The sequence below is a fragment of the Schistocerca americana genome, unplaced genomic scaffold, assembly GCF_021461395.2.
Source record: "Schistocerca americana isolate TAMUIC-IGC-003095 unplaced genomic scaffold, iqSchAmer2.1 HiC_scaffold_369, whole genome shotgun sequence".
Classification (NCBI taxonomy): Eukaryota; Metazoa; Arthropoda; class Insecta; order Orthoptera; family Acrididae; genus Schistocerca; species Schistocerca americana.
Window position 1 is genome coordinate 1 of NW_025726092.1, and position 22,409 is coordinate 22,409.

Genomic DNA, 22,409 nt, shown 5'->3' on the forward strand with positions numbered 1-22,409 from the left:
CAACGAGCAGAAAATTTCGCAGATTGCCTGTCGTTTTGGTACCTCTCCACACCTCGCCTCTCTCAGCCGTTTATAGTGCCTGTCCTTTTGATAAGGGCGAATTCCAAGCGTCAGCTTTCGCGTCAGCCGAGCAAAGTCGGGACAAGTCGGGACATACGACAGGATGGTCTGCGTGGAACTACGACGAAAAAAACCTTCATTTAACAGCACGCGGCTCACATACTCATACGAAAAAACCGGCGCCACTTGCGGTGGCCGGGAATCGAACCCGGATCAACTGCTTGGAAGGCAACTATGCTCACCATTACACCACCACCGCACAGGCGCTGCTCGCAACGCCCCGCTGTGTCGGCTTCCTGCCCGCCAGCAGCGGCCCACGGTGATAGTAGCTGCAGGCGCTTTACGAGGTAGGAGGGTGCATCCACACGCATTCGGGTAGCGCCTCCACGCACGCTGCGTCTTTGGGCAAGACTAGTCGCCGCGGCCGCAAGGTTACTCACACGATAGAGATGAGCATTCGTTTTAAGGCAGTGTAGTGGAGCACTCCGCGTGTGTAGCACTTTTTTCGGTTGTATCCGACGTCGCTGGGTGGCAATCCCCACTTTCCCTGCAGAAAAGTACTCGGGAAGCACGGGCAGCTTGTCGAGCATCGGTGGTTCAATGGCATGTGCCTCAGTAGTGCAGTAGGCAGCGCGTAAGTCTCATAATCTTAAGGCTTGCCGGCACGATAGCTCAGCGTGTTCGGTCTGAGAGTTATCTGCCCTCTGTAATAAAAGACCGAGTCAACGATGAACATGAACGGGCGCCATCGGACGTCCGCCCCCAACAAATGCAACGAAAGAAATGAGAACAAAAAAAAAAAAAAAAAAATTGGTGAATGCTCGCTTAGCATGCGGACGGCACGGGTTCGAATCCCGGCCGATGCATCGTTCTGCTGTTCTCGCTATAATGCTGCCGCGCCGATTCCTCGCCTGAGCTGCGTCAGCCTCAGGAATGCATAGCAAGATTCGCTGTGAGAAGAACCATACACGCAGCACGCAATAGACCGTACTTGAACGGTCGCGTGCTATTTCTGAACTCTGACGACGGCCTGGCCCAACAGGCCGCTGTGTTCAGGTGCCGCAAGGGCGATGTACTGTAACCTCGGGCAGTGCTGCGTTCCGTTGAAAAAGCTGCGGCAGCAGTTTAATCTAGCAAGTAGGGAAAGCACGTGTAGCAACACAACAGATTCTTGAGAAAGCGCAAACTGTCTATCTCTAATATGAGAGACTTACCAAGTTTCCTGTAACATTACTTGCAACGTGCCTCGGTAGCGCAGTAGGTAGCGCGTAAGTCTCATAATCTTAAGGTCGTGAGTTCGATCCTCACCCGGGGCATTTAATTTGCTGTACATCATGGCTGAATTAACGGCGTTGCTGTTGCTAGGGAACGAACTTAATTGTCGTTCGTTATCCACAAGGAGTCTACGCCCCAGCGTCAATATGTTTATTTCCAATTATGACAACGTACAACTTTGATCTTTCTCTTCCCTTGTTAGGAGTAAAATAATGAATAGTCAATTTCGAGCTGTGCGCCATGCCAGTCTGTAGGCGCAAATATGCTCGCAAACGGAGAACTGCACTGAGTCCAGATTCAGCACGAAATACGAGAGGAGACGGAGAAAACCTCACGCTTATCGAGCAACTCCGGTGTGGTCTAGTGGCTAGGATACCTGGCTTTCACCCAGGAGGCCCGGGTTCGATTTCCGGTACCGGAACGGAAGTTTTTGCGCACACAACGCTCCACGTTTTGGCCTTCGAACTGTCGTTTGTCGCCCACCTTGCGAAGCTTCGACCGAACGTAATCGGGGAAAACAGGCACATGAATGCAATTACTGTCGGCACCGGAATAAAGGGAGAAGAGGCTCTGGTCCGCTGTTGGGCTGCTACCAGCGTCAGTGGGAAGTCGGTGAAGTCGCCAGTTGCGCCAGAAGCCAGAAATTACCGTAGTACGCCTACACACGCGTTCCAGTTATTTACATTGCTTGCAGCCGCTCCATCCACAACGAGCGTGAGCCCGGATAGCTCAGTCGGTAGAGCATTAGGCTTTTAACCTAAGGGTCCAGGGTTCAAGTCCCTGTCCGGGCGAAGATTTTAACGTTTCCGTAATGGCTCGTCTCGTAGCGATGGTAACCCTGCCGTAATCAGTACACGGAGTTCGTTTCCTGTCAACAGTCTGCGCAGACCGGTTGGATTCTTCACGATTCCAGGGAAGCTTCAGTTACGAGCAGTCGTGGCCGAGTGGTTAAGGCGTCTGACTAGAAATCAGATTCCCTCTGGGAGCGTAGCTTCGAGTCCTACCGACTGCGTCGGTTTTTTCTTTAAGAACAACGAGCAGAAAATTTCGCAGATTGCCTGTCGTTTTGGTACCTCTCCACACCTCGCCTCTCTCAGCCGTTTATAGTGCCTGTCCTTTTGATAAGGGCGAATTCCAAGCGTCAGCTTTCGCGTCAGCCGAGCAAAGTCGGGACAAGTCGGGACATACGACAGGATGGTCTGCGTGGAACTACGACGAAAAAAACCTTCATTTAACAGCACGCGGCTCACATACTCATACGAAAAAACCGGCGCCACTTGCGGTGGCCGGGAATCGAACCGGATCAACTGCTTGGAAGGCAACTATGCTCACCATTACACCACCACCGCACAGGCGCTGCTCGCAACGCCCCGCTGTGTCGGCTTCCTGCCCGCCAGCAGCGGCCCACGGTGATAGTAGCTGCAGGCGCTTTACGAGGTAGGAGGGTGCATCCACACGCATTCGGGTAGCGCCTCCACGCACGCTGCGTCTTTGGGCAAGACTAGTCGCCGCGGCCGCAAGGTTACTCACACGATAGAGATGAGCATTCGTTTTAAGGCAGTGTAGTGGAGCACTCCGCGTGTGTAGCACTTTTTTCGGTTGTATCCGACGTCGCTGGGTGGCAATCCCACTTTCCCCTGCAGAAAAGTACTCGGGAAGCACGGGCAGCTTGTCGAGCATCGGTGGTTCAATGGCATGTGCCTCAGTAGTGCAGTAGGCAGCGCGTAAGTCTCATAATCTTAAGGCTTGCCGGCACGATAGCTCAGCGTGTTCGGTCTGAGAGTTATCTGCCCTCTGTAATAAAAGACCGAGTCAACGATGAACATGAACGGGCGCCATCGGACGTCCGCCCCCAACAAATGCAACGAAAGAAATGAGAACAAAAAAAAAAAAAAAAAAATTGGTGAATGCTCGCTTAGCATGCGGACGGCACGGGTTCGAATCCCGGCCGATGCATCGTTCTGCTGTTCTCGCTATAATGCTGCCGCGCCGATTCCTCGCCTGAGCTGCGTCAGCCTCAGGAATGCATAGCAAGATTCGCTGTGAGAAGAACCATACACGCAGCACGCAATAGACCGTACTTGAACGGTCGCGTGCTATTTCTGAACTCTGACGACGGCCTGGCCCAACAGGCCGCTGTGTTCAGGTGCCGCAAGGGCGATGTACTGTAACCTCGGGCAGTGCTGCGTTCCGTTGAAAAAGCTGCGGCAGCAGTTTAATCTAGCAAGTAGGGAAAGCACGTGTAGCAACACAACAGATTCTTGAGAAAGCGCAAACTGTCTATCTCTAATATGAGAGACTTACCAAGTTTCCTGTAACATTACTTGCAACGTGCCTCGGTAGCGCAGTAGGTAGCGCGTAAGTCTCATAATCTTAAGGTCGTGAGTTCGATCCTCACCCGGGGCATTTAATTTGCTGTACATCATGGCTGAATTAACGGCGTTGCTGTTGCTAGGGAACGAACTTAATTGTCGTTCGTTATCCACAAGGAGTCTACGCCCCAGCGTCAATATGTTTATTTCCAATTATGACAACGTACAACTTTGATCTTTCTCTTCCCTTGTTAGGAGTAAAATAATGAATAGTCAATTTCGAGCTGTGCGCCATGCCAGTCTGTAGGCGCAAATATGCTCGCAAACGGAGAACTGCACTGAGTCCAGATTCAGCACGAAATACGAGAGGAGACGGAGAAAACCTCACGCTTATCGAGCAACTCCGGTGTGGTCTAGTGGCTAGGATACCTGGCTTTCACCCAGGAGGCCCGGGTTCGATTTCCGGTACCGGAACGGAAGTTTTTGCGCACACAACGCTCCACGTTTTGGCCTTCGAACTGTCGTTTGTCGCCCACCTTGCGAAGCTTCGACCGAACGTAATCGGGGAAAACAGGCACATGATGCAATTACTGTCGGCACCGGAATAAAGGGAGAAGAGGCTCTGGTCCGCTGTTGGGCTGCTACCAGCGTCAGTGGGAAGTCGGTGAAGTCGCCAGTTGCGCCAGAAGCCAGAAATTACCGTAGTACGCCTACACACGCGTTCCAGTTATTTACATTGCTTGCAGCCGCTCCATCCACAACGAGCGTGAGCCCGGATAGCTCAGTCGGTAGAGCATTAGGCTTTTAACCTAAGGGTCCAGGGTTCAAGTCCCTGTCCGGGCGAAGATTTTAACGTTTCCGTAATGGCTCGTCTCGTAGCGATGGTAACCCTGCCGTAATCAGTACACGGAGTTCGTTTCCTGTCAACAGTCTGCGCAGACCGGTTGGATTCTTCACGATTCCAGGGAAGCTTCAGTTACGAGCAGTCGTGGCCGAGTGGTTAAGGCGTCTGACTAGAAATCAGATTCCCTCTGGGAGCGTAGCTTCGAGTCCTACCGACTGCGTCGGTTTTTTCTTTAAGAACAACGAGCAGAAAATTTCGCAGATTGCCTGTCGTTTTGGTACCTCTCCACACCTCGCCTCTCTCAGCCGTTTATAGTGCCTGTCCTTTTGATAAGGGCGAATTCCAAGCGTCAGCTTTCGCGTCAGCCGAGCAAAGTCGGGACAAGTCGGGACATACGACAGGATGGTCTGCGTGGAACTACGACGAAAAAAACCTTCATTTAACAGCACGCGGCTCACATACTCATACGAAAAAACCGGCGCCACTTGCGGTGGCCGGGAATCGAACCCGGATCAACTGCTTGGAAGGCAACTATGCTCACCATTACACCACCACCGCACAGGCGCTGCTCGCAACGCCCCGCTGTGTCGGCTTCCTGCCCGCCAGCAGCGGCCCACGGTGATAGTAGCTGCAGGCGCTTTACGAGGTAGGAGGGTGCATCCACACGCATTCGGGTAGCGCCTCCACGCACGCTGCGTCTTTGGGCAAGACTAGTCGCCGCGGCCGCAAGGTTACTCACACGATAGAGATGAGCATTCGTTTTAAGGCAGTGTAGTGGAGCACTCCGCGTGTGTAGCACTTTTTTCGGTTGTATCCGACGTCGCTGGGTGGCAATCCCACTTTCCCCTGCAGAAAAGTACTCGGGAAGCACGGGCAGCTTGTCGAGCATCGGTGGTTCAATGGCATGTGCCTCAGTAGTGCAGTAGGCAGCGCGTAAGTCTCATAATCTTAAGGCTTGCCGGCACGATAGCTCAGCGTGTTCGGTCTGAGAGTTATCTGCCCTCTGTAATAAAAGACCGAGTCAACGATGAACATGAACGGGCGCCATCGGACGTCCGCCCCCAACAAATGCAACGAAAGAAATGAGAACAAAAAAAAAAAAAAAAAATTGGTGAATGCTCGCTTAGCATGCGGACGGCACGGGTTCGAATCCCGGCCGATGCATCGTTCTGCTGTTCTCGCTATAATGCTGCCGCGCCGATTCCTCGCCTGAGCTGCGTCAGCCTCAGGAATGCATAGCAAGATTCGCTGTGAGAAGAACCATACACGCAGCACGCAATAGACCGTACTTGAACGGTCGCGTGCTATTTCTGAACTCTGACGACGGCCTGGCCCAACAGGCCGCTGTGTTCAGGTGCCGCAAGGGCGATGTACTGTAACCTCGGGCAGTGCTGCGTTCCGTTGAAAAAGCTGCGGCAGCAGTTTAATCTAGCAAGTAGGGAAAGCACGTGTAGCAACACAACAGATTCTTGAGAAAGCGCAAACTGTCTATCTCTAATATGAGAGACTTACCAAGTTTCCTGTAACATTACTTGCAACGTGCCTCGGTAGCGCAGTAGGTAGCGCGTAAGTCTCATAATCTTAAGGTCGTGAGTTCGATCCTCACCCGGGGCATTTAATTTGCTGTACATCATGGCTGAATTAACGGCGTTGCTGTTGCTAGGGAACGAACTTAATTGTCGTTCGTTATCCACAAGGAGTCTACGCCCCAGCGTCAATATGTTTATTTCCAATTATGACAACGTACAACTTTGATCTTTCTCTTCCCTTGTTAGGAGTAAAATAATGAATAGTCAATTTCGAGCTGTGCGCCATGCCAGTCTGTAGGCGCAAATATGCTCGCAAACGGAGAACTGCACTGAGTCCAGATTCAGCACGAAATACGAGAGGAGACGGAGAAAACCTCACGCTTATCGAGCAACTCCGGTGTGGTCTAGTGGCTAGGATACCTGGCTTTCACCCAGGAGGCCCGGGTTCGATTTCCGGTACCGGAACGGAAGTTTTTGCGCACACAACGCTCCACGTTTTGGCCTTCGAACTGTCGTTTGTCGCCCACCTTGCGAAGCTTCGACCGAACGTAATCGGGGAAAACAGGCACATGATGCAATTACTGTCGGCACCGGAATAAAGGGAGAAGAGGCTCTGGTCCGCTGTTGGGCTGCTACCAGCGTCAGTGGGAAGTCGGTGAAGTCGCCAGTTGCGCCAGAAGCCAGAAATTACCGTAGTACGCCTACACACGCGTTCCAGTTATTTACATTGCTTGCAGCCGCTCCATCCACAACGAGCGTGAGCCCGGATAGCTCAGTCGGTAGAGCATTAGGCTTTTAACCTAAGGGTCCAGGGTTCAAGTCCCTGTCCGGGCGAAGATTTTAACGTTTCCGTAATGGCTCGTCTCGTAGCGATGGTAACCCTGCCGTAATCAGTACACGGAGTTCGTTTCCTGTCAACAGTCTGCGCAGACCGGTTGGATTCTTCACGATTCCAGGGAAGCTTCAGTTACGAGCAGTCGTGGCCGAGTGGTTAAGGCGTCTGACTAGAAATCAGATTCCCTCTGGGAGCGTAGCTTCGAGTCCTACCGACTGCGTCGGTTTTTTCTTTAAGAACAACGAGCAGAAAATTTCGCAGATTGCCTGTCGTTTTGGTACCTCTCCACACCTCGCCTCTCTCAGCCGTTTATAGTGCCTGTCCTTTTGATAAGGGCGAATTCCAAGCGTCAGCTTTCGCGTCAGCCGAGCAAAGTCGGGACATACGACAGGATGGTCTGCGTGGAACTACGACGAAAAAAACCTTCATTTAACAGCACGCGGCTCACATACTCATACGAAAAAACCGGCGCCACTTGCGGTGGCCGGGAATCGAACCCGGATCAACTGCTTGGAAGGCAACTATGCTCACCATTACACCACCACCGCACAGGCGCTGCTCGCAACGCCCCGCTGTGTCGGCTTCCTGCCCGCCAGCAGCGGCCCACGGTGATAGTAGCTGCAGGCGCTTTACGAGGTAGGAGGGTGCATCCACACGCATTCGGGTAGCGCCTCCACGCACGCTGCGTCTTTGGGCAAGACTAGTCGCCGCGGCCGCAAGGTTACTCACACGATAGAGATGAGCATTCGTTTTAAGGCAGTGTAGTGGAGCACTCCGCGTGTGTAGCACTTTTTTCGGTTGTATCCGACGTCGCTGGGTGGCAATCCCACTTTCCCCTGCAGAAAAGTACTCGGGAAGCACGGGCAGCTTGTCGAGCATCGGTGGTTCAATGGCATGTGCCTCAGTAGTGCAGTAGGCAGCGCGTAAGTCTCATAATCTTAAGGCTTGCCGGCACGATAGCTCAGCGTGTTCGGTCTGAGAGTTATCTGCCCTCTGTAATAAAAGACCGAGTCAACGATGAACATGAACGGGCGCCATCGGACGTCCGCCCCCAACAAATGCAACGAAAGAAATGAGAACAAAAAAAAAAAAAAATTGGTGAATGCTCGCTTAGCATGCGGACGGCACGGGTTCGAATCCCGGCCGATGCATCGTTCTGCTGTTCTCGCTATAATGCTGCCGCGCCGATTCCTCGCCTGAGCTGCGTCAGCCTCAGGAATGCATAGCAAGATTCGCTGTGAGAAGAACCATACACGCAGCACGCAATAGACCGTACTTGAACGGTCGCGTGCTATTTCTGAACTCTGACGACGGCCTGGCCCAACAGGCCGCTGTGTTCAGGTGCCGCAAGGGCGATGTACTGTAACCTCGGGCAGTGCTGCGTTCCGTTGAAAAAGCTGCGGCAGCAGTTTAATCTAGCAAGTAGGGAAAGCACGTGTAGCAACACAACAGATTCTTGAGAAAGCGCAAACTGTCTATCTCTAATATGAGAGACTTACCAAGTTTCCTGTAACATTACTTGCAACGTGCCTCGGTAGCGCAGTAGGTAGCGCGTAAGTCTCATAATCTTAAGGTCGTGAGTTCGATCCTCACCCGGGGCATTTAATTTGCTGTACATCATGGCTGAATTAACGGCGTTGCTGTTGCTAGGGAACGAACTTAATTGTCGTTCGTTATCCACAAGGAGTCTACGCCCCAGCGTCAATATGTTTATTTCCAATTATGACAACGTACAACTTTGATCTTTCTCTTCCCTTGTTAGGAGTAAAATAATGAATAGTCAATTTCGAGCTGTGCGCCATGCCAGTCTGTAGGCGCAAATATGCTCGCAAACGGAGAACTGCACTGAGTCCAGATTCAGCACGAAATACGAGAGGAGACGGAGAAAACCTCACGCTTATCGAGCAACTCCGGTGTGGTCTAGTGGCTAGGATACCTGGCTTTCACCCAGGAGGCCCGGGTTCGATTTCCGGTACCGGAACGGAAGTTTTTGCGCACACAACGCTCCACGTTTTGGCCTTCGAACTGTCGTTTGTCGCCCACCTTGCGAAGCTTCGACCGAACGTAATCGGGGAAAACAGGCACATGATGCAATTACTGTCGGCACCGGAATAAAGGGAGAAGAGGCTCTGGTCCGCTGTTGGGCTGCTACCAGCGTCAGTGGGAAGTCGGTGAAGTCGCCAGTTGCGCCAGAAGCCAGAAATTACCGTAGTACGCCTACACACGCGTTCCAGTTATTTACATTGCTTGCAGCCGCTCCATCCACAACGAGCGTGAGCCCGGATAGCTCAGTCGGTAGAGCATTAGGCTTTTAACCTAAGGGTCCAGGGTTCAAGTCCCTGTCCGGGCGAAGATTTTAACGTTTCCGTAATGGCTCGTCTCGTAGCGATGGTAACCCTGCCGTAATCAGTACACGGAGTTCGTTTCCTGTCAACAGTCTGCGCAGACCGGTTGGATTCTTCACGATTCCAGGGAAGCTTCAGTTACGAGCAGTCGTGGCCGAGTGGTTAAGGCGTCTGACTAGAAATCAGATTCCCTCTGGGAGCGTAGCTTCGAGTCCTACCGACTGCGTCGGTTTTTTCTTTAAGAACAACGAGCAGAAAATTTCGCAGATTGCCTGTCGTTTTGGTACCTCTCCACACCTCGCCTCTCTCAGCCGTTTATAGTGCCTGTCCTTTTGATAAGGGCGAATTCCAAGCGTCAGCTTTCGCGTCAGCCGAGCAAAGTCGGGACATACGACAGGATGGTCTGCGTGGAACTACGACGAAAAAAACCTTCATTTAACAGCACGCGGCTCACATACTCATACGAAAAAACCGGCGCCACTTGCGGTGGCCGGGAATCGAACCCGGATCAACTGCTTGGAAGGCAACTATGCTCACCATTACACCACCACCGCACAGGCGCTGCTCGCAACGCCCCGCTGTGTCGGCTTCCTGCCCGCCAGCAGCGGCCCACGGTGATAGTAGCTGCAGGCGCTTTACGAGGTAGGAGGGTGCATCCACACGCATTCGGGTAGCGCCTCCACGCACGCTGCGTCTTTGGGCAAGACTAGTCGCCGCGGCCGCAAGGTTACTCACACGATAGAGATGAGCATTCGTTTTAAGGCAGTGTAGTGGAGCACTCCGCGTGTGTAGCACTTTTTTCGGTTGTATCCGACGTCGCTGGGTGGCAATCCCACTTTCCCCTGCAGAAAAGTACTCGGGAAGCACGGGCAGCTTGTCGAGCATCGGTGGTTCAATGGCATGTGCCTCAGTAGTGCAGTAGGCAGCGCGTAAGTCTCATAATCTTAAGGCTTGCCGGCACGATAGCTCAGCGTGTTCGGTCTGAGAGTTATCTGCCCTCTGTAATAAAAGACCGAGTCAACGATGAACATGAACGGGCGCCATCGGACGTCCGCCCCCAACAAATGCAACGAAAGAAATGAGAACAAAAAAAAAAAAAAATTGGTGAATGCTCGCTTAGCATGCGGACGGCACGGGTTCGAATCCCGGCCGATGCATCGTTCTGCTGTTCTCGCTATAATGCTGCCGCGCCGATTCCTCGCCTGAGCTGCGTCAGCCTCAGGAATGCATAGCAAGATTCGCTGTGAGAAGAACCATACACGCAGCACGCAATAGACCGTACTTGAACGGTCGCGTGCTATTTCTGAACTCTGACGACGGCCTGGCCCAACAGGCCGCTGTGTTCAGGTGCCGCAAGGGCGATGTACTGTAACCTCGGGCAGTGCTGCGTTCCGTTGAAAAAGCTGCGGCAGCAGTTTAATCTAGCAAGTAGGGAAAGCACGTGTAGCAACACAACAGATTCTTGAGAAAGCGCAAACTGTCTATCTCTAATATGAGAGACTTACCAAGTTTCCTGTAACATTACTTGCAACGTGCCTCGGTAGCGCAGTAGGTAGCGCGTAAGTCTCATAATCTTAAGGTCGTGAGTTCGATCCTCACCCGGGGCATTTAATTTGCTGTACATCATGGCTGAATTAACGGCGTTGCTGTTGCTAGGGAACGAACTTAATTGTCGTTCGTTATCCACAAGGAGTCTACGCCCCAGCGTCAATATGTTTATTTCCAATTATGACAACGTACAACTTTGATCTTTCTCTTCCCTTGTTAGGAGTAAAATAATGAATAGTCAATTTCGAGCTGTGCGCCATGCCAGTCTGTAGGCGCAAATATGCTCGCAAACGGAGAACTGCACTGAGTCCAGATTCAGCACGAAATACGAGAGGAGACGGAGAAAACCTCACGCTTATCGAGCAACTCCGGTGTGGTCTAGTGGCTAGGATACCTGGCTTTCACCCAGGAGGCCCGGGTTCGATTTCCGGTACCGGAACGGAAGTTTTTGCGCACACAACGCTCCACGTTTTGGCCTTCGAACTGTCGTTTGTCGCCCACCTTGCGAAGCTTCGACCGAACGTAATCGGGGAAAACAGGCACATGATGCAATTACTGTCGGCACCGGAATAAAGGGAGAAGAGGCTCTGGTCCGCTGTTGGGCTGCTACCAGCGTCAGTGGGAAGTCGGTGAAGTCGCCAGTTGCGCCAGAAGCCAGAAATTACCGTAGTACGCCTACACACGCGTTCCAGTTATTTACATTGCTTGCAGCCGCTCCATCCACAACGAGCGTGAGCCCGGATAGCTCAGTCGGTAGAGCATTAGGCTTTTAACCTAAGGGTCCAGGGTTCAAGTCCCTGTCCGGGCGAAGATTTTAACGTTTCCGTAATGGCTCGTCTCGTAGCGATGGTAACCCTGCCGTAATCAGTACACGGAGTTCGTTTCCTGTCAACAGTCTGCGCAGACCGGTTGGATTCTTCACGATTCCAGGGAAGCTTCAGTTACGAGCAGTCGTGGCCGAGTGGTTAAGGCGTCTGACTAGAAATCAGATTCCCTCTGGGAGCGTAGCTTCGAGTCCTACCGACTGCGTCGGTTTTTTCTTTAAGAACAACGAGCAGAAAATTTCGCAGATTGCCTGTCGTTTTGGTACCTCTCCACACCTCGCCTCTCTCAGCCGTTTATAGTGCCTGTCCTTTTGATAAGGGCGAATTCCAAGCGTCAGCTTTCGCGTCAGCCGAGCAAAGTCGGGACAAGTCGGGACATACGACAGGATGGTCTGCGTGGAACTACGACGAAAAAAACCTTCATTTAACAGCACGCGGCTCACATACTCATACGAAAAAACCGGCGCCACTTGCGGTGGCCGGGAATCGAACCCGGATCAACTGCTTGGAAGGCAACTATGCTCACCATTACACCACCACCGCACAGGCGCTGCTCGCAACGCCCCGCTGTGTCGGCTTCCTGCCCGCCAGCAGCGGCCCACGGTGATAGTAGCTGCAGGCGCTTTACGAGGTAGGAGGGTGCATCCACACGCATTCGGGTAGCGCCTCCACGCACGCTGCGTCTTTGGGCAAGACTAGTCGCCGCGGCCGCAAGGTTACTCACACGATAGAGATGAGCATTCGTTTTAAGGCAGTGTAGTGGAGCACTCCGCGTGTGTAGCACTTTTTTCGGTTGTATCCGACGTCGCTGGGTGGCAATCCCACTTTCCCCTGCAGAAAAGTACTCGGGAAGCACGGGCAGCTTGTCGAGCATCGGTGGTTCAATGGCATGTGCCTCAGTAGTGCAGTAGGCAGCGCGTAAGTCTCATAATCTTAAGGCTTGCCGGCACGATAGCTCAGCGTGTTCGGTCTGAGAGTTATCTGCCCTCTGTAATAAAAGACCGAGTCAACGATGAACATGAACGGGCGCCATCGGACGTCCGCCCCCAACAAATGCAACGAAAGAAATGAGAACAAAAAAAAAAAAAAAAAATTGGTGAATGCTCGCTTAGCATGCGGACGGCACGGGTTCGAATCCCGGCCGATGCATCGTTCTGCTGTTCTCGCTATAATGCTGCCGCGCCGATTCCTCGCCTGAGCTGCGTCAGCCTCAGGAATGCATAGCAAGATTCGCTGTGAGAAGAACCATACACGCAGCACGCAATAGACCGTACTTGAACGGTCGCGTGCTATTTCTGAACTCTGACGACGGCCTGGCCCAACAGGCCGCTGTGTTCAGGTGCCGCAAGGGCGATGTACTGTAACCTCGGGCAGTGCTGCGTTCCGTTGAAAAAGCTGCGGCAGCAGTTTAATCTAGCAAGTAGGGAAAGCACGTGTAGCAACACAACAGATTCTTGAGAAAGCGCAAACTGTCTATCTCTAATATGAGAGACTTACCAAGTTTCCTGTAACATTACTTGCAACGTGCCTCGGTAGCGCAGTAGGTAGCGCGTAAGTCTCATAATCTTAAGGTCGTGAGTTCGATCCTCACCCGGGGCATTTAATTTGCTGTACATCATGGCTGAATTAACGGCGTTGCTGTTGCTAGGGAACGAACTTAATTGTCGTTCGTTATCCACAAGGAGTCTACGCCCCAGCGTCAATATGTTTATTTCCAATTATGACAACGTACAACTTTGATCTTTCTCTTCCCTTGTTAGGAGTAAAATAATGAATAGTCAATTTCGAGCTGTGCGCCATGCCAGTCTGTAGGCGCAAATATGCTCGCAAACGGAGAACTGCACTGAGTCCAGATTCAGCACGAAATACGAGAGGAGACGGAGAAAACCTCACGCTTATCGAGCAACTCCGGTGTGGTCTAGTGGCTAGGATACCTGGCTTTCACCCAGGAGGCCCGGGTTCGATTTCCGGTACCGGAACGGAAGTTTTTGCGCACACAACGCTCCACGTTTTGGCCTTCGAACTGTCGTTTGTCGCCCACCTTGCGAAGCTTCGACCGAACGTAATCGGGGAAAACAGGCACATGATGCAATTACTGTCGGCACCGGAATAAAGGGAGAAGAGGCTCTGGTCCGCTGTTGGGCTGCTACCAGCGTCAGTGGGAAGTCGGTGAAGTCGCCAGTTGCGCCAGAAGCCAGAAATTACCGTAGTACGCCTACACACGCGTTCCAGTTATTTACATTGCTTGCAGCCGCTCCATCCACAACGAGCGTGAGCCCGGATAGCTCAGTCGGTAGAGCATTAGGCTTTTAACCTAAGGGTCCAGGGTTCAAGTCCCTGTCCGGGCGAAGATTTTAACGTTTCCGTAATGGCTCGTCTCGTAGCGATGGTAACCCTGCCGTAATCAGTACACGGAGTTCGTTTCCTGTCAACAGTCTGCGCAGACCGGTTGGATTCTTCACGATTCCAGGGAAGCTTCAGTTACGAGCAGTCGTGGCCGAGTGGTTAAGTCGTCTGACTAGAAATCAGATTCCCTCTGGGAGCGTAGCTTCGAGTCCTACCGACTGCGTCGGTTTTTTCTTTAAGAACAACGAGCAGAAAATTTCGCAGATTGCCTGTCGTTTTGGTACCTCTCCACACCTCGCCTCTCTCAGCCGTTTATAGTGCCTGTCCTTTTGATAAGGGCGAATTCCAAGCGTCAGCTTTCGCGTCAGCCGAGCAAAGTCGGGACATACGACAGGATGGTCTGCGTGGAACTACGACGAAAAAAACCTTCATTTAACAGCACGCGGCTCACATACTCATACGAAAAAACCGGCGCCACTTGCGGTGGCCGGGAATCGAACCCGGATCAACTGCTTGGAAGGCAACTATGCTCACCATTACACCACCACCGCACAGGCGCTGCTCGCAACGCCCCGCTGTGTCGGCTTCCTGCCCGCCAGCAGCGGCCCACGGTGATAGTAGCTGCAGGCGCTTTACGAGGTAGGAGGGTGCATCCACACGCATTCGGGTAGCGCCTCCACGCACGCTGCGTCTTTGGGCAAGACTAGTCGCCGCGGCCGCAAGGTTACTCACACGATAGAGATGAGCATTCGTTTTAAGGCAGTGTAGTGGAGCACTCCGCGTGTGTAGCACTTTTTTCGGTTGTATCCGACGTCGCTGGGTGGCAATCCCACTTTCCCCTGCAGAAAAGTACTCGGGAAGCACGGGCAGCTTGTCGAGCATCTGTGGTTCAATGGCATGTGCCTCAGTAGTGCAGTAGGCAGCGCGTAAGTCTCATAATCTTAAGGCTTGCCGGCACGATAGCTCAGCGTGTTCGGTCTGAGAGTTATCTGCCCTCTGTAATAAAAGACCGAGTCAACGATGAACATGAACGGGCGCCATCGGACGTCCGCCCCCAACAAATGCAACGAAAGAAATGAGAACAAAAAAAAAAAAAAAAATTGGTGAATGCTCGCTTAGCATGCGGACGGCACGGGTTCGAATCCCGGCCGATGCATCGTTCTGCTGTTCTCGCTATAATGCTGCCGCGCCGATTCCTCGCCTGAGCTGCGTCAGCCTCAGGAATGCATAGCAAGATTCGCTGTGAGAAGAACCATACACGCAGCACGCAATAGACCGTACTTGAACGGTCGCGTGCTATTTCTGAACTCTGACGACGGCCTGGCCCAACAGGCCGCTGTGTTCAGGTGCCGCAAGGGCGATGTACTGTAACCTCGGGCAGTGCTGCGTTCCGTTGAAAAAGCTGCGGCAGCAGTTTAATCTAGCAAGTAGGGAAAGCACGTGTAGCAACACAACAGATTCTTGAGAAAGCGCAAACTGTCTATCTCTAATATGAGAGACTTACCAAGTTTCCTGTAACATTACTTGCAACGTGCCTCGGTAGCGCAGTAGGTAGCGCGTAAGTCTCATAATCTTAAGGTCGTGAGTTCGATCCTCACCCGGGGCATTTAATTTGCTGTACATCATGGCTGAATTAACGGCGTTGCTGTTGCTAGGGAACGAACTTAATTGTCGTTCGTTATCCACAAGGAGTCTACGCCCCAGCGTCAATATGTTTATTTCCAATTATGACAACGTACAACTTTGATCTTTCTCTTCCCTTGTTAGGAGTAAAATAATGAATAGTCAATTTCGAGCTGTGCGCCATGCCAGTCTGTAGGCGCAAATATGCTCGCAAACGGAGAACTGCACTGAGTCCAGATTCAGCACGAAATACGAGAGGAGACGGAGAAAACCTCACGCTTATCGAGCAACTCCGGTGTGGTCTAGTGGCTAGGATACCTGGCTTTCACCCAGGAGGCCCGGGTTCGATTTCCGGTACCGGAACGGAAGTTTTTGCGCACACAACGCTCCACGTTTTGGCCTTCGAACTGTCGTTTGTCGCCCACCTTGCGAAGCTTCGACCGAACGTAATCGGGGAAAACAGGCACATGATGCAATTACTGTCGGCACCGGAATAAAGGGAGAAGAGGCTCTGGTCCGCTGTTGGGCTGCTACCAGCGTCAGTGGGAAGTCGGTGAAGTCGCCAGTTGCGCCAGAAGCCAGAAATTACCGTAGTACGCCTACACACGCGTTCCAGTTATTTACATTGCTTGCAGCCGCTCCATCCACAACGAGCGTGAGCCCGGATAGCTCAGTCGGTAGAGCATTAGGCTTTTAACCTAAGGGTCCAGGGTTCAAGTCCCTGTCCGGGCGAAGATTTTAACGTTTCCGTAATGGCTCGTCTCGTAGCGATGGTAACCCTGCCGTAATCAGTACACGGAGTTCGTTTCCTGTCAACAGTCTGCGCAGACCGGTTGGATTCTTCACGATTCCAGGGAAGCTTCAGTTACGAGCAGTCGTGGCCGAGTGGTTAAGGCGTCTGACTAGAAATCAGATTCCCTCTGGGAGCGTAGCTTCGAGTCCTACCGACTGCGTCGGTTTTTTCTTTAAGAACAACGAGCAGAAAATTTCGCAGATTGCCTGTCGTTTTGGTACCTCTCCACACCTCGCCTCTCTCAGCCGTTTATAGTGCCTGTCCTTTTGATAAGGGCGAATTCCAAGCGTCAGCTTTCGCGTCAGCCGAGCAAAGTCGGGACATACGACAGGATGGTCTGCGTGGAACTACGACGAAAAAAACCTTCATTTAACAGCACGCGGCTCACATACTCATACGAAAAAACCGGCGCCACTTGCGGTGGCCGGGAATCGAACCCGGATCAACTGCTTGGAAGGCAACTATGCTCACCATTACACCACCACCGCACAGGCGCTGCTCGCAACGCCCCGCTGTGTCGGCTTCCTGCCCGCCAGCAGCGGCCCACGGTGATAGTAGCTGCAGGCGCTTTACGAGGTAGGAGGGTGCATCCACACGCATTCGGGTAGCGCCTCCACGCACGCTGCGTCTTTGGGCAAGACTAGTCGCCGCGGCCGCAAGGTTACTCACACGATAGAGATGAGCATTCGTTTTAAGGCAGTGTAGTGGAGCACTCCGCGTGTGTAGCACTTTTTTCGGTTGTATCCGACGTCGCTGGGTGGCAATCCCACTTTCCCCTGCAGAAAAGTACTCGGGAAGCACGGGCAGCTTGTCGAGCATCGGTGGTTCAATGGCATGTGCCTCAGTAGTGCAGTAGGCAGCGCGTAAGTCTCATAATCTTAAGGCTTGCCGGCACGATAGCTCAGCGTGTTCGGTCTGAGAGTTATCTGCCCTCTGTAATAAAAGACCGAGTCAACGATGAACATGAACGGGCGCCATCGGACGTCCGCCCCCAACAAATGCAACGAAAGAAATGAGAACAAAAAAAAAAAAAAATTGGTGAATGCTCGCTTAGCATGCGGACGGCACGGGTTCGAATCCCGGCCGATGCATCGTTCTGCTGTTCTCGCTATAATGCTGCCGCGCCGATTCCTCGCCTGAGCTGCGTCAGCCTCAGGAATGCATAGCAAGATTCGCTGTGAGAAGAACCATACACGCAGCACGCAATAGACCGTACTTGAACGGTCGCGTGCTATTTCTGAACTCTGACGACGGCCTGGCCCAACAGGCCGCTGTGTTCAGGTGCCGCAAGGGCGATGTACTGTAACCTCGGGCAGTGCTGCGTTCCGTTGAAAAAGCTGCGGCAGCAGTTTAATCTAGCAAGTAGGGAAAGCACGTGTAGCAACACAACAGATTCTTGAGAAAGCGCAAACTGTCTATCTCTAATATGAGAGACTTACCAAGTTTCCTGTAACATTACTTGCAACGTGCCTCGGTAGCGCAGTAGGTAGCGCGTAAGTCTCATAATCTTAAGGTCGTGAGTTCGATCCTCACCCGGGGCATTTAATTTGCTGTACATCATGGCTGAATTAACGGCGTTGCTGTTGCTAGGGAACGAACTTAATTGTCGTTCGTTATCCACAAGGAGTCTACGCCCCAGCGTCAATATGTTTATTTCCAATTATGACAACGTACAACTTTGATCTTTCTCTTCCCTTGTTAGGAGTAAAATAATGAATAGTCAATTTCGAGCTGTGCGCCATGCCAGTCTGTAGGCGCAAATATGCTCGCAAACGGAGAACTGCACTGAGTCCAGATTCAGCACGAAATACGAGAGGAGACGGAGAAAACCTCACGCTTATCGAGCAACTCCGGTGTGGTCTAGTGGCTAGGATACCTGGCTTTCACCCAGGAGGCCCGGGTTCGATTTCCGGTACCGGAACGGAAGTTTTTGCGCACACAACGCTCCACGTTTTGGCCTTCGAACTGTCGTTTGTCGCCCACCTTGCGAAGCTTCGACCGAACGTAATCGGGGAAAACAGGCACATGATGCAATTACTGTCGGCACCGGAATAAAGGGAGAAGAGGCTCTGGTCCGCTGTTGGGCTGCTACCAGCGTCAGTGGGAAGTCGGTGAAGTCGCCAGTTGCGCCAGAAGCCAGAAATTACCGTAGTACGCCTACACACGCGTTCCAGTTATTTACATTGCTTGCAGCCGCTCCATCCACAACGAGCGTGAGCCCGGATAGCTCAGTCGGTAGAGCATTAGGCTTTTAACCTAAGGGTCCAGGGTTCAAGTCCCTGTCCGGGCGAAGATTTTAACGTTTCCGTAATGGCTCGTCTCGTAGCGATGGTAACCCTGCCGTAATCAGTACACGGAGTTCGTTTCCTGTCAACAGTCTGCGCAGACCGGTTGGATTCTTCACGATTCCAGGGAAGCTTCAGTTACGAGCAGTCGTGGCCGAGTGGTTAAGGCGTCTGACTAGAAATCAGATTCCCTCTGGGAGCGTAGCTTCGAGTCCTACCGACTGCGTCGGTTTTTTCTTTAAGAACAACGAGCAGAAAATTTCGCAGATTGCCTGTCGTTTTGGTACCTCTCCACACCTCGCCTCTCTCAGCCGTTTATAGTGCCTGTCCTTTTGATAAGGGCGAATTCCAAGCGTCAGCTTTCGCGTCAGCCGAGCAAAGTCGGGACAAGTCGGGACATACGACAGGATGGTCTGCGTGGAACTACGACGAAAAAAACCTTCATTTAACAGCACGCGGCTCACATACTCATACGAAAAAACCGGCGCCACTTGCGGTGGCCGGGAATCGAACCCGGATCAACTGCTTGGAAGGCAACTATGCTCACCATTACACCACCACCGCACAGGCGCTGCTCGCAACGCCCCGCTGTGTCGGCTTCCTGCCCGCCAGCAGCGGCCCACGGTGATAGTAGCTGCAGGCGCTTTACGAGGTAGGAGGGTGCATCCACACGCATTCGGGTAGCGCCTCCACGCACGCTGCGTCTTTGGGCAAGACTAGTCGCCGCGGCCGCAAGGTTACTCACACGATAGAGATGAGCATTCGTTTTAAGGCAGTGTAGTGGAGCACTCCGCGTGTGTAGCACTTTTTTCGGTTGTATCCGACGTCGCTGGGTGGCAATCCCACTTTCCCCTGCAGAAAAGTACTCGGGAAGCACGGGCAGCTTGTCGAGCATCGGTGGTTCAATGGCATGTGCCTCAGTAGTGCAGTAGGCAGCGCGTAAGTCTCATAATTTTAAGGCTTGCCGGCACGATAGCTCAGCGTGTTCGGTCTGAGAGTTATCTGCCCTCTGTAATAAAAGACCGAGTCAACGATGAACATGAACGGGCGCCATCGGACGTCCGCCCCCAACAAATGCAACGAAAGAAATGAGAACAAAAAAAAAAAAAAATTGGTGAATGCTCGCTTAGCATGCGGACGGCACGGGTTCGAATCCCGGCCGATGCATCGTTCTGCTGTTCTCGCTATAATGCTGCCGCGCCGATTCCTCGCCTGAGCTGCGTCAGCCTCAGGAATGCATAGCAAGATTCGCTGTGAGAAGAACCATACACGCAGCACGCAATAGACCGTACTTGAACGGTCGCGTGCTATTTCTGAACTCTGACGACGGCCTGGCCCAACAGGCCGCTGTGTTCAGGTGCCGCAAGGGCGATGTACTGTAACCTCGGGCAGTGCTGCGTTCCGTTGAAAAAGCTGCGGCAGCAGTTTAATCTAGCAAGTAGGGAAAGCACGTGTAGCAACACAACAGATTCTTGAGAAAGCGCAAACTGTCTATCTCTAATATGAGAGACTTACCAAGTTTCCTGTAACATTACTTGCAACGTGCCTCGGTAGCGCAGTAGGTAGCGCGTAAGTCTCATAATCTTAAGGTCGTGAGTTCGATCCTCACCCGGGGCATTTAATTTGCTGTACATCATGGCTGAATTAACGGCGTTGCTGTTGCTAGGGAACGAACTTAATTGTCGTTCGTTATCCACAAGGAGTCTACGCCCCAGCGTCAATATGTTTATTTCCAATTATGACAACGTACAACTTTGATCTTTCTCTTCCCTTGTTAGGAGTAAAATAATGAATAGTCAATTTCGAGCTGTGCGCCATGCCAGTCTGTAGGCGCAAATATGCTCGCAAACGGAGAACTGCACTGAGTCCAGATTCAGCACGAAATACGAGAGGAGACGGAGAAAACCTCACGCTTATCGAGCAACTCCGGTGTGGTCTAGTGGCTAGGATACCTGGCTTTCACCCAGGAGGCCCGGGTTCGATTTCCGGTACCGGAACGGAAGTTTTTGCGCACACAACGCTCCACGTTTTGGCCTTCGAACTGTCGTTTGTCGCCCACCTTGCGAAGCTTCGACCGAACGTAATCGGGGAAAACAGGCACATGATGCAATTACTGTCGGCACCGGAATAAAGGGAGAAGAGGCTCTGGTCCGCTGTTGGGCTGCTACCAGCGTCAGTGGGAAGTCGGTGAAGTCGCCAGTTGCGCCAGAAGCCAGAAATTACCGTAGTACGCCTACACACGCGTTCCAGTTATTTACATTGCTTGCAGCCGCTCCATCCACAACGAGCGTGAGCCCGGATAGCTCAGTCGGTAGAGCATTAGGCTTTTAACCTAAGGGTCCAGGGTTCAAGTCCCTGTCCGGGCGAAGATTTTAACGTTTCCGTAATGGCTCGTCTCGTAGCGATGGTAACCCTGCCGTAATCAGTACACGGAGTTCGTTTCCTGTCAACAGTCTGCGCAGACCGGTTGGATTCTTCACGATTCCAGGGAAGCTTCAGTTACGAGCAGTCGTGGCCGAGTGGTTAAGGCGTCTGACTAGAAATCAGATTCCCTCTGGGAGCGTAGCTTCGAGTCCTACCGACTGCGTCGGTTTTTTCTTTAAGAACAACGAGCAGAAAATTTCGCAGATTGCCTGTCGTTTTGGTACCTCTCCACACCTCGCCTCTCTCAGCCGTTTATAGTGCCTGTCCTTTTGATAAGGGCGAATTCCAAGCGTCAGCTTTCGCGTCAGCCGAGCAAAGTCGGGACAAGTCGGGACATACGACAGGATGGTCTGCGTGGAACTACGACGAAAAAAACCTTCATTTAACAGCACGCGGCTCACATACTCATACGAAAAAACCGGCGCCACTTGCGGTGGCCGGGAATCGAACCCGGATCAACTGCTTGGAAGGCAACTATGCTCACCATTACACCACCACCGCACAGGCGCTGCTCGCAACGCCCCGCTGTGTCGGCTTCCTGCCCGCCAGCAGCGGCCCACGGTGATAGTAGCTGCAGGCGCTTTACGAGGTAGGAGGGTGCATCCACACGCATTCGGGTAGCGCCTCCACGCACGCTGCGTCTTTGGGCAAGACTAGTCGCCGCGGCCGCAAGGTTACTCACACGATAGAGATGAGCATTCGTTTTAAGGCAGTGTAGTGGAGCACTCCGCGTGTGTAGCACTTTTTTCGGTTGTATCCGACGTCGCTGGGTGGCAATCCCACTTTCCCCTGCAGAAAAGTACTCGGGAAGCACGGGCAGCTTGTCGAGCATCGGTGGTTCAATGGCATGTGCCTCAGTAGTGCAGTAGGCAGCGCGTAAGTCTCATAATCTTAAGGCTTGCCGGCACGATAGCTCAGCGTGTTCGGTCTGAGAGTTATCTGCCCTCTGTAATAAAAGACCGAGTCAACGATGAACATGAACGGGCGCCATCGGACGTCCGCCCCCAACAAATGCAACGAAAGAAATGAGAACAAAAAAAAAAAAAAATTGGTGAATGCTCGCTTAGCATGCGGACGGCACGGGTTCGAATCCCGGCCGATGCATCGTTCTGCTGTTCTCGCTATAATGCTGCCGCGCCGATTCCTCGCCTGAGCTGCGTCAGCCTCAGGAATGCATAGCAAGATTCGCTGTGAGAAGAACCATACACGCAGCACGCAATAGACCGTACTTGAACGGTCGCGTGCTATTTCTGAACTCTGACGACGGCCTGGCCCAACAGGCCGCTGTGTTCAGGTGCCGCAAGGGCGATGTACTGTAACCTCGGGCAGTGCTGCGTTCCGTTGAAAAAGCTGCGGCAGCAGTTTA

At 52.5% G+C, this 22,409-nt stretch overlaps 46 non-coding genes across 46 annotated transcripts; 36 read left to right on the plus strand and 10 right to left on the minus strand.

Moving 5' to 3' along the window:
- Positions 1–247: 247 nt before the first annotated feature.
- Trnag-ucc lies at positions 248–319 on the minus strand. The gene has a single exon. It is a non-coding gene; the product is annotated as a tRNA-Gly (tRNA).
- A 984-nt stretch (positions 320–1,303) lies between these two features.
- On the plus strand, positions 1,304–1,376 carry Trnam-cau. The gene has a single exon. It is a non-coding gene; the product is annotated as a tRNA-Met (tRNA).
- A 308-nt stretch (positions 1,377–1,684) lies between these two features.
- Positions 1,685–1,756, plus strand: Trnae-uuc. Its single transcript has one exon. It is a non-coding gene; the product is annotated as a tRNA-Glu (tRNA).
- Positions 1,757–2,053: 297 nt separating this feature from the next.
- Positions 2,054–2,126, plus strand: Trnak-uuu. The gene has a single exon. It is a non-coding gene; the product is annotated as a tRNA-Lys (tRNA).
- A 139-nt stretch (positions 2,127–2,265) lies between these two features.
- On the plus strand, positions 2,266–2,347 carry Trnas-aga. The gene has a single exon. It is a non-coding gene; the product is annotated as a tRNA-Ser (tRNA).
- Positions 2,348–2,613: 266 nt separating this feature from the next.
- On the minus strand, positions 2,614–2,684 carry Trnag-ucc. The gene has a single exon. It is a non-coding gene; the product is annotated as a tRNA-Gly (tRNA).
- Positions 2,685–3,668: 984 nt separating this feature from the next.
- Positions 3,669–3,741, plus strand: Trnam-cau. Its single transcript has one exon. It is a non-coding gene; the product is annotated as a tRNA-Met (tRNA).
- Positions 3,742–4,049: 308 nt separating this feature from the next.
- On the plus strand, positions 4,050–4,121 carry Trnae-uuc. Its single transcript has one exon. It is a non-coding gene; the product is annotated as a tRNA-Glu (tRNA).
- Positions 4,122–4,417: 296 nt separating this feature from the next.
- Positions 4,418–4,490, plus strand: Trnak-uuu. Its single transcript has one exon. It is a non-coding gene; the product is annotated as a tRNA-Lys (tRNA).
- A 139-nt stretch (positions 4,491–4,629) lies between these two features.
- On the plus strand, positions 4,630–4,711 carry Trnas-aga. Its single transcript has one exon. It is a non-coding gene; the product is annotated as a tRNA-Ser (tRNA).
- Positions 4,712–4,977: 266 nt separating this feature from the next.
- Positions 4,978–5,049, minus strand: Trnag-ucc. Its single transcript has one exon. It is a non-coding gene; the product is annotated as a tRNA-Gly (tRNA).
- Positions 5,050–6,032: 983 nt separating this feature from the next.
- Trnam-cau lies at positions 6,033–6,105 on the plus strand. Its single transcript has one exon. It is a non-coding gene; the product is annotated as a tRNA-Met (tRNA).
- A 308-nt stretch (positions 6,106–6,413) lies between these two features.
- Trnae-uuc lies at positions 6,414–6,485 on the plus strand. Its single transcript has one exon. It is a non-coding gene; the product is annotated as a tRNA-Glu (tRNA).
- A 296-nt stretch (positions 6,486–6,781) lies between these two features.
- Positions 6,782–6,854, plus strand: Trnak-uuu. The gene has a single exon. It is a non-coding gene; the product is annotated as a tRNA-Lys (tRNA).
- A 139-nt stretch (positions 6,855–6,993) lies between these two features.
- Positions 6,994–7,075, plus strand: Trnas-aga. Its single transcript has one exon. It is a non-coding gene; the product is annotated as a tRNA-Ser (tRNA).
- Positions 7,076–7,331: 256 nt separating this feature from the next.
- Positions 7,332–7,403, minus strand: Trnag-ucc. Its single transcript has one exon. It is a non-coding gene; the product is annotated as a tRNA-Gly (tRNA).
- Positions 7,404–8,383: 980 nt separating this feature from the next.
- Positions 8,384–8,456, plus strand: Trnam-cau. Its single transcript has one exon. It is a non-coding gene; the product is annotated as a tRNA-Met (tRNA).
- A 308-nt stretch (positions 8,457–8,764) lies between these two features.
- On the plus strand, positions 8,765–8,836 carry Trnae-uuc. The gene has a single exon. It is a non-coding gene; the product is annotated as a tRNA-Glu (tRNA).
- Positions 8,837–9,132: 296 nt separating this feature from the next.
- Trnak-uuu lies at positions 9,133–9,205 on the plus strand. Its single transcript has one exon. It is a non-coding gene; the product is annotated as a tRNA-Lys (tRNA).
- A 139-nt stretch (positions 9,206–9,344) lies between these two features.
- Trnas-aga lies at positions 9,345–9,426 on the plus strand. Its single transcript has one exon. It is a non-coding gene; the product is annotated as a tRNA-Ser (tRNA).
- A 256-nt stretch (positions 9,427–9,682) lies between these two features.
- On the minus strand, positions 9,683–9,754 carry Trnag-ucc. Its single transcript has one exon. It is a non-coding gene; the product is annotated as a tRNA-Gly (tRNA).
- Positions 9,755–10,734: 980 nt separating this feature from the next.
- Positions 10,735–10,807, plus strand: Trnam-cau. Its single transcript has one exon. It is a non-coding gene; the product is annotated as a tRNA-Met (tRNA).
- Positions 10,808–11,115: 308 nt separating this feature from the next.
- On the plus strand, positions 11,116–11,187 carry Trnae-uuc. Its single transcript has one exon. It is a non-coding gene; the product is annotated as a tRNA-Glu (tRNA).
- Positions 11,188–11,483: 296 nt separating this feature from the next.
- On the plus strand, positions 11,484–11,556 carry Trnak-uuu. Its single transcript has one exon. It is a non-coding gene; the product is annotated as a tRNA-Lys (tRNA).
- Positions 11,557–11,695: 139 nt separating this feature from the next.
- Trnas-aga lies at positions 11,696–11,777 on the plus strand. Its single transcript has one exon. It is a non-coding gene; the product is annotated as a tRNA-Ser (tRNA).
- Positions 11,778–12,043: 266 nt separating this feature from the next.
- Trnag-ucc lies at positions 12,044–12,115 on the minus strand. The gene has a single exon. It is a non-coding gene; the product is annotated as a tRNA-Gly (tRNA).
- Positions 12,116–13,098: 983 nt separating this feature from the next.
- On the plus strand, positions 13,099–13,171 carry Trnam-cau. The gene has a single exon. It is a non-coding gene; the product is annotated as a tRNA-Met (tRNA).
- Positions 13,172–13,479: 308 nt separating this feature from the next.
- On the plus strand, positions 13,480–13,551 carry Trnae-uuc. Its single transcript has one exon. It is a non-coding gene; the product is annotated as a tRNA-Glu (tRNA).
- Positions 13,552–13,847: 296 nt separating this feature from the next.
- Trnak-uuu lies at positions 13,848–13,920 on the plus strand. The gene has a single exon. It is a non-coding gene; the product is annotated as a tRNA-Lys (tRNA).
- A 139-nt stretch (positions 13,921–14,059) lies between these two features.
- Positions 14,060–14,141, plus strand: Trnas-aga. The gene has a single exon. It is a non-coding gene; the product is annotated as a tRNA-Ser (tRNA).
- Positions 14,142–14,397: 256 nt separating this feature from the next.
- Trnag-ucc lies at positions 14,398–14,469 on the minus strand. Its single transcript has one exon. It is a non-coding gene; the product is annotated as a tRNA-Gly (tRNA).
- Positions 14,470–15,451: 982 nt separating this feature from the next.
- On the plus strand, positions 15,452–15,524 carry Trnam-cau. Its single transcript has one exon. It is a non-coding gene; the product is annotated as a tRNA-Met (tRNA).
- A 308-nt stretch (positions 15,525–15,832) lies between these two features.
- Trnae-uuc lies at positions 15,833–15,904 on the plus strand. Its single transcript has one exon. It is a non-coding gene; the product is annotated as a tRNA-Glu (tRNA).
- Positions 15,905–16,200: 296 nt separating this feature from the next.
- On the plus strand, positions 16,201–16,273 carry Trnak-uuu. Its single transcript has one exon. It is a non-coding gene; the product is annotated as a tRNA-Lys (tRNA).
- Positions 16,274–16,412: 139 nt separating this feature from the next.
- On the plus strand, positions 16,413–16,494 carry Trnas-aga. Its single transcript has one exon. It is a non-coding gene; the product is annotated as a tRNA-Ser (tRNA).
- A 256-nt stretch (positions 16,495–16,750) lies between these two features.
- On the minus strand, positions 16,751–16,822 carry Trnag-ucc. Its single transcript has one exon. It is a non-coding gene; the product is annotated as a tRNA-Gly (tRNA).
- A 980-nt stretch (positions 16,823–17,802) lies between these two features.
- On the plus strand, positions 17,803–17,875 carry Trnam-cau. Its single transcript has one exon. It is a non-coding gene; the product is annotated as a tRNA-Met (tRNA).
- A 308-nt stretch (positions 17,876–18,183) lies between these two features.
- Trnae-uuc lies at positions 18,184–18,255 on the plus strand. The gene has a single exon. It is a non-coding gene; the product is annotated as a tRNA-Glu (tRNA).
- A 296-nt stretch (positions 18,256–18,551) lies between these two features.
- Trnak-uuu lies at positions 18,552–18,624 on the plus strand. Its single transcript has one exon. It is a non-coding gene; the product is annotated as a tRNA-Lys (tRNA).
- Positions 18,625–18,763: 139 nt separating this feature from the next.
- Positions 18,764–18,845, plus strand: Trnas-aga. Its single transcript has one exon. It is a non-coding gene; the product is annotated as a tRNA-Ser (tRNA).
- A 266-nt stretch (positions 18,846–19,111) lies between these two features.
- On the minus strand, positions 19,112–19,183 carry Trnag-ucc. The gene has a single exon. It is a non-coding gene; the product is annotated as a tRNA-Gly (tRNA).
- A 980-nt stretch (positions 19,184–20,163) lies between these two features.
- Positions 20,164–20,236, plus strand: Trnam-cau. Its single transcript has one exon. It is a non-coding gene; the product is annotated as a tRNA-Met (tRNA).
- A 308-nt stretch (positions 20,237–20,544) lies between these two features.
- Trnae-uuc lies at positions 20,545–20,616 on the plus strand. The gene has a single exon. It is a non-coding gene; the product is annotated as a tRNA-Glu (tRNA).
- Positions 20,617–20,912: 296 nt separating this feature from the next.
- Positions 20,913–20,985, plus strand: Trnak-uuu. Its single transcript has one exon. It is a non-coding gene; the product is annotated as a tRNA-Lys (tRNA).
- Positions 20,986–21,124: 139 nt separating this feature from the next.
- Positions 21,125–21,206, plus strand: Trnas-aga. The gene has a single exon. It is a non-coding gene; the product is annotated as a tRNA-Ser (tRNA).
- Positions 21,207–21,472: 266 nt separating this feature from the next.
- Trnag-ucc lies at positions 21,473–21,544 on the minus strand. The gene has a single exon. It is a non-coding gene; the product is annotated as a tRNA-Gly (tRNA).
- Positions 21,545–22,409: the final 865 nt, after the last annotated feature.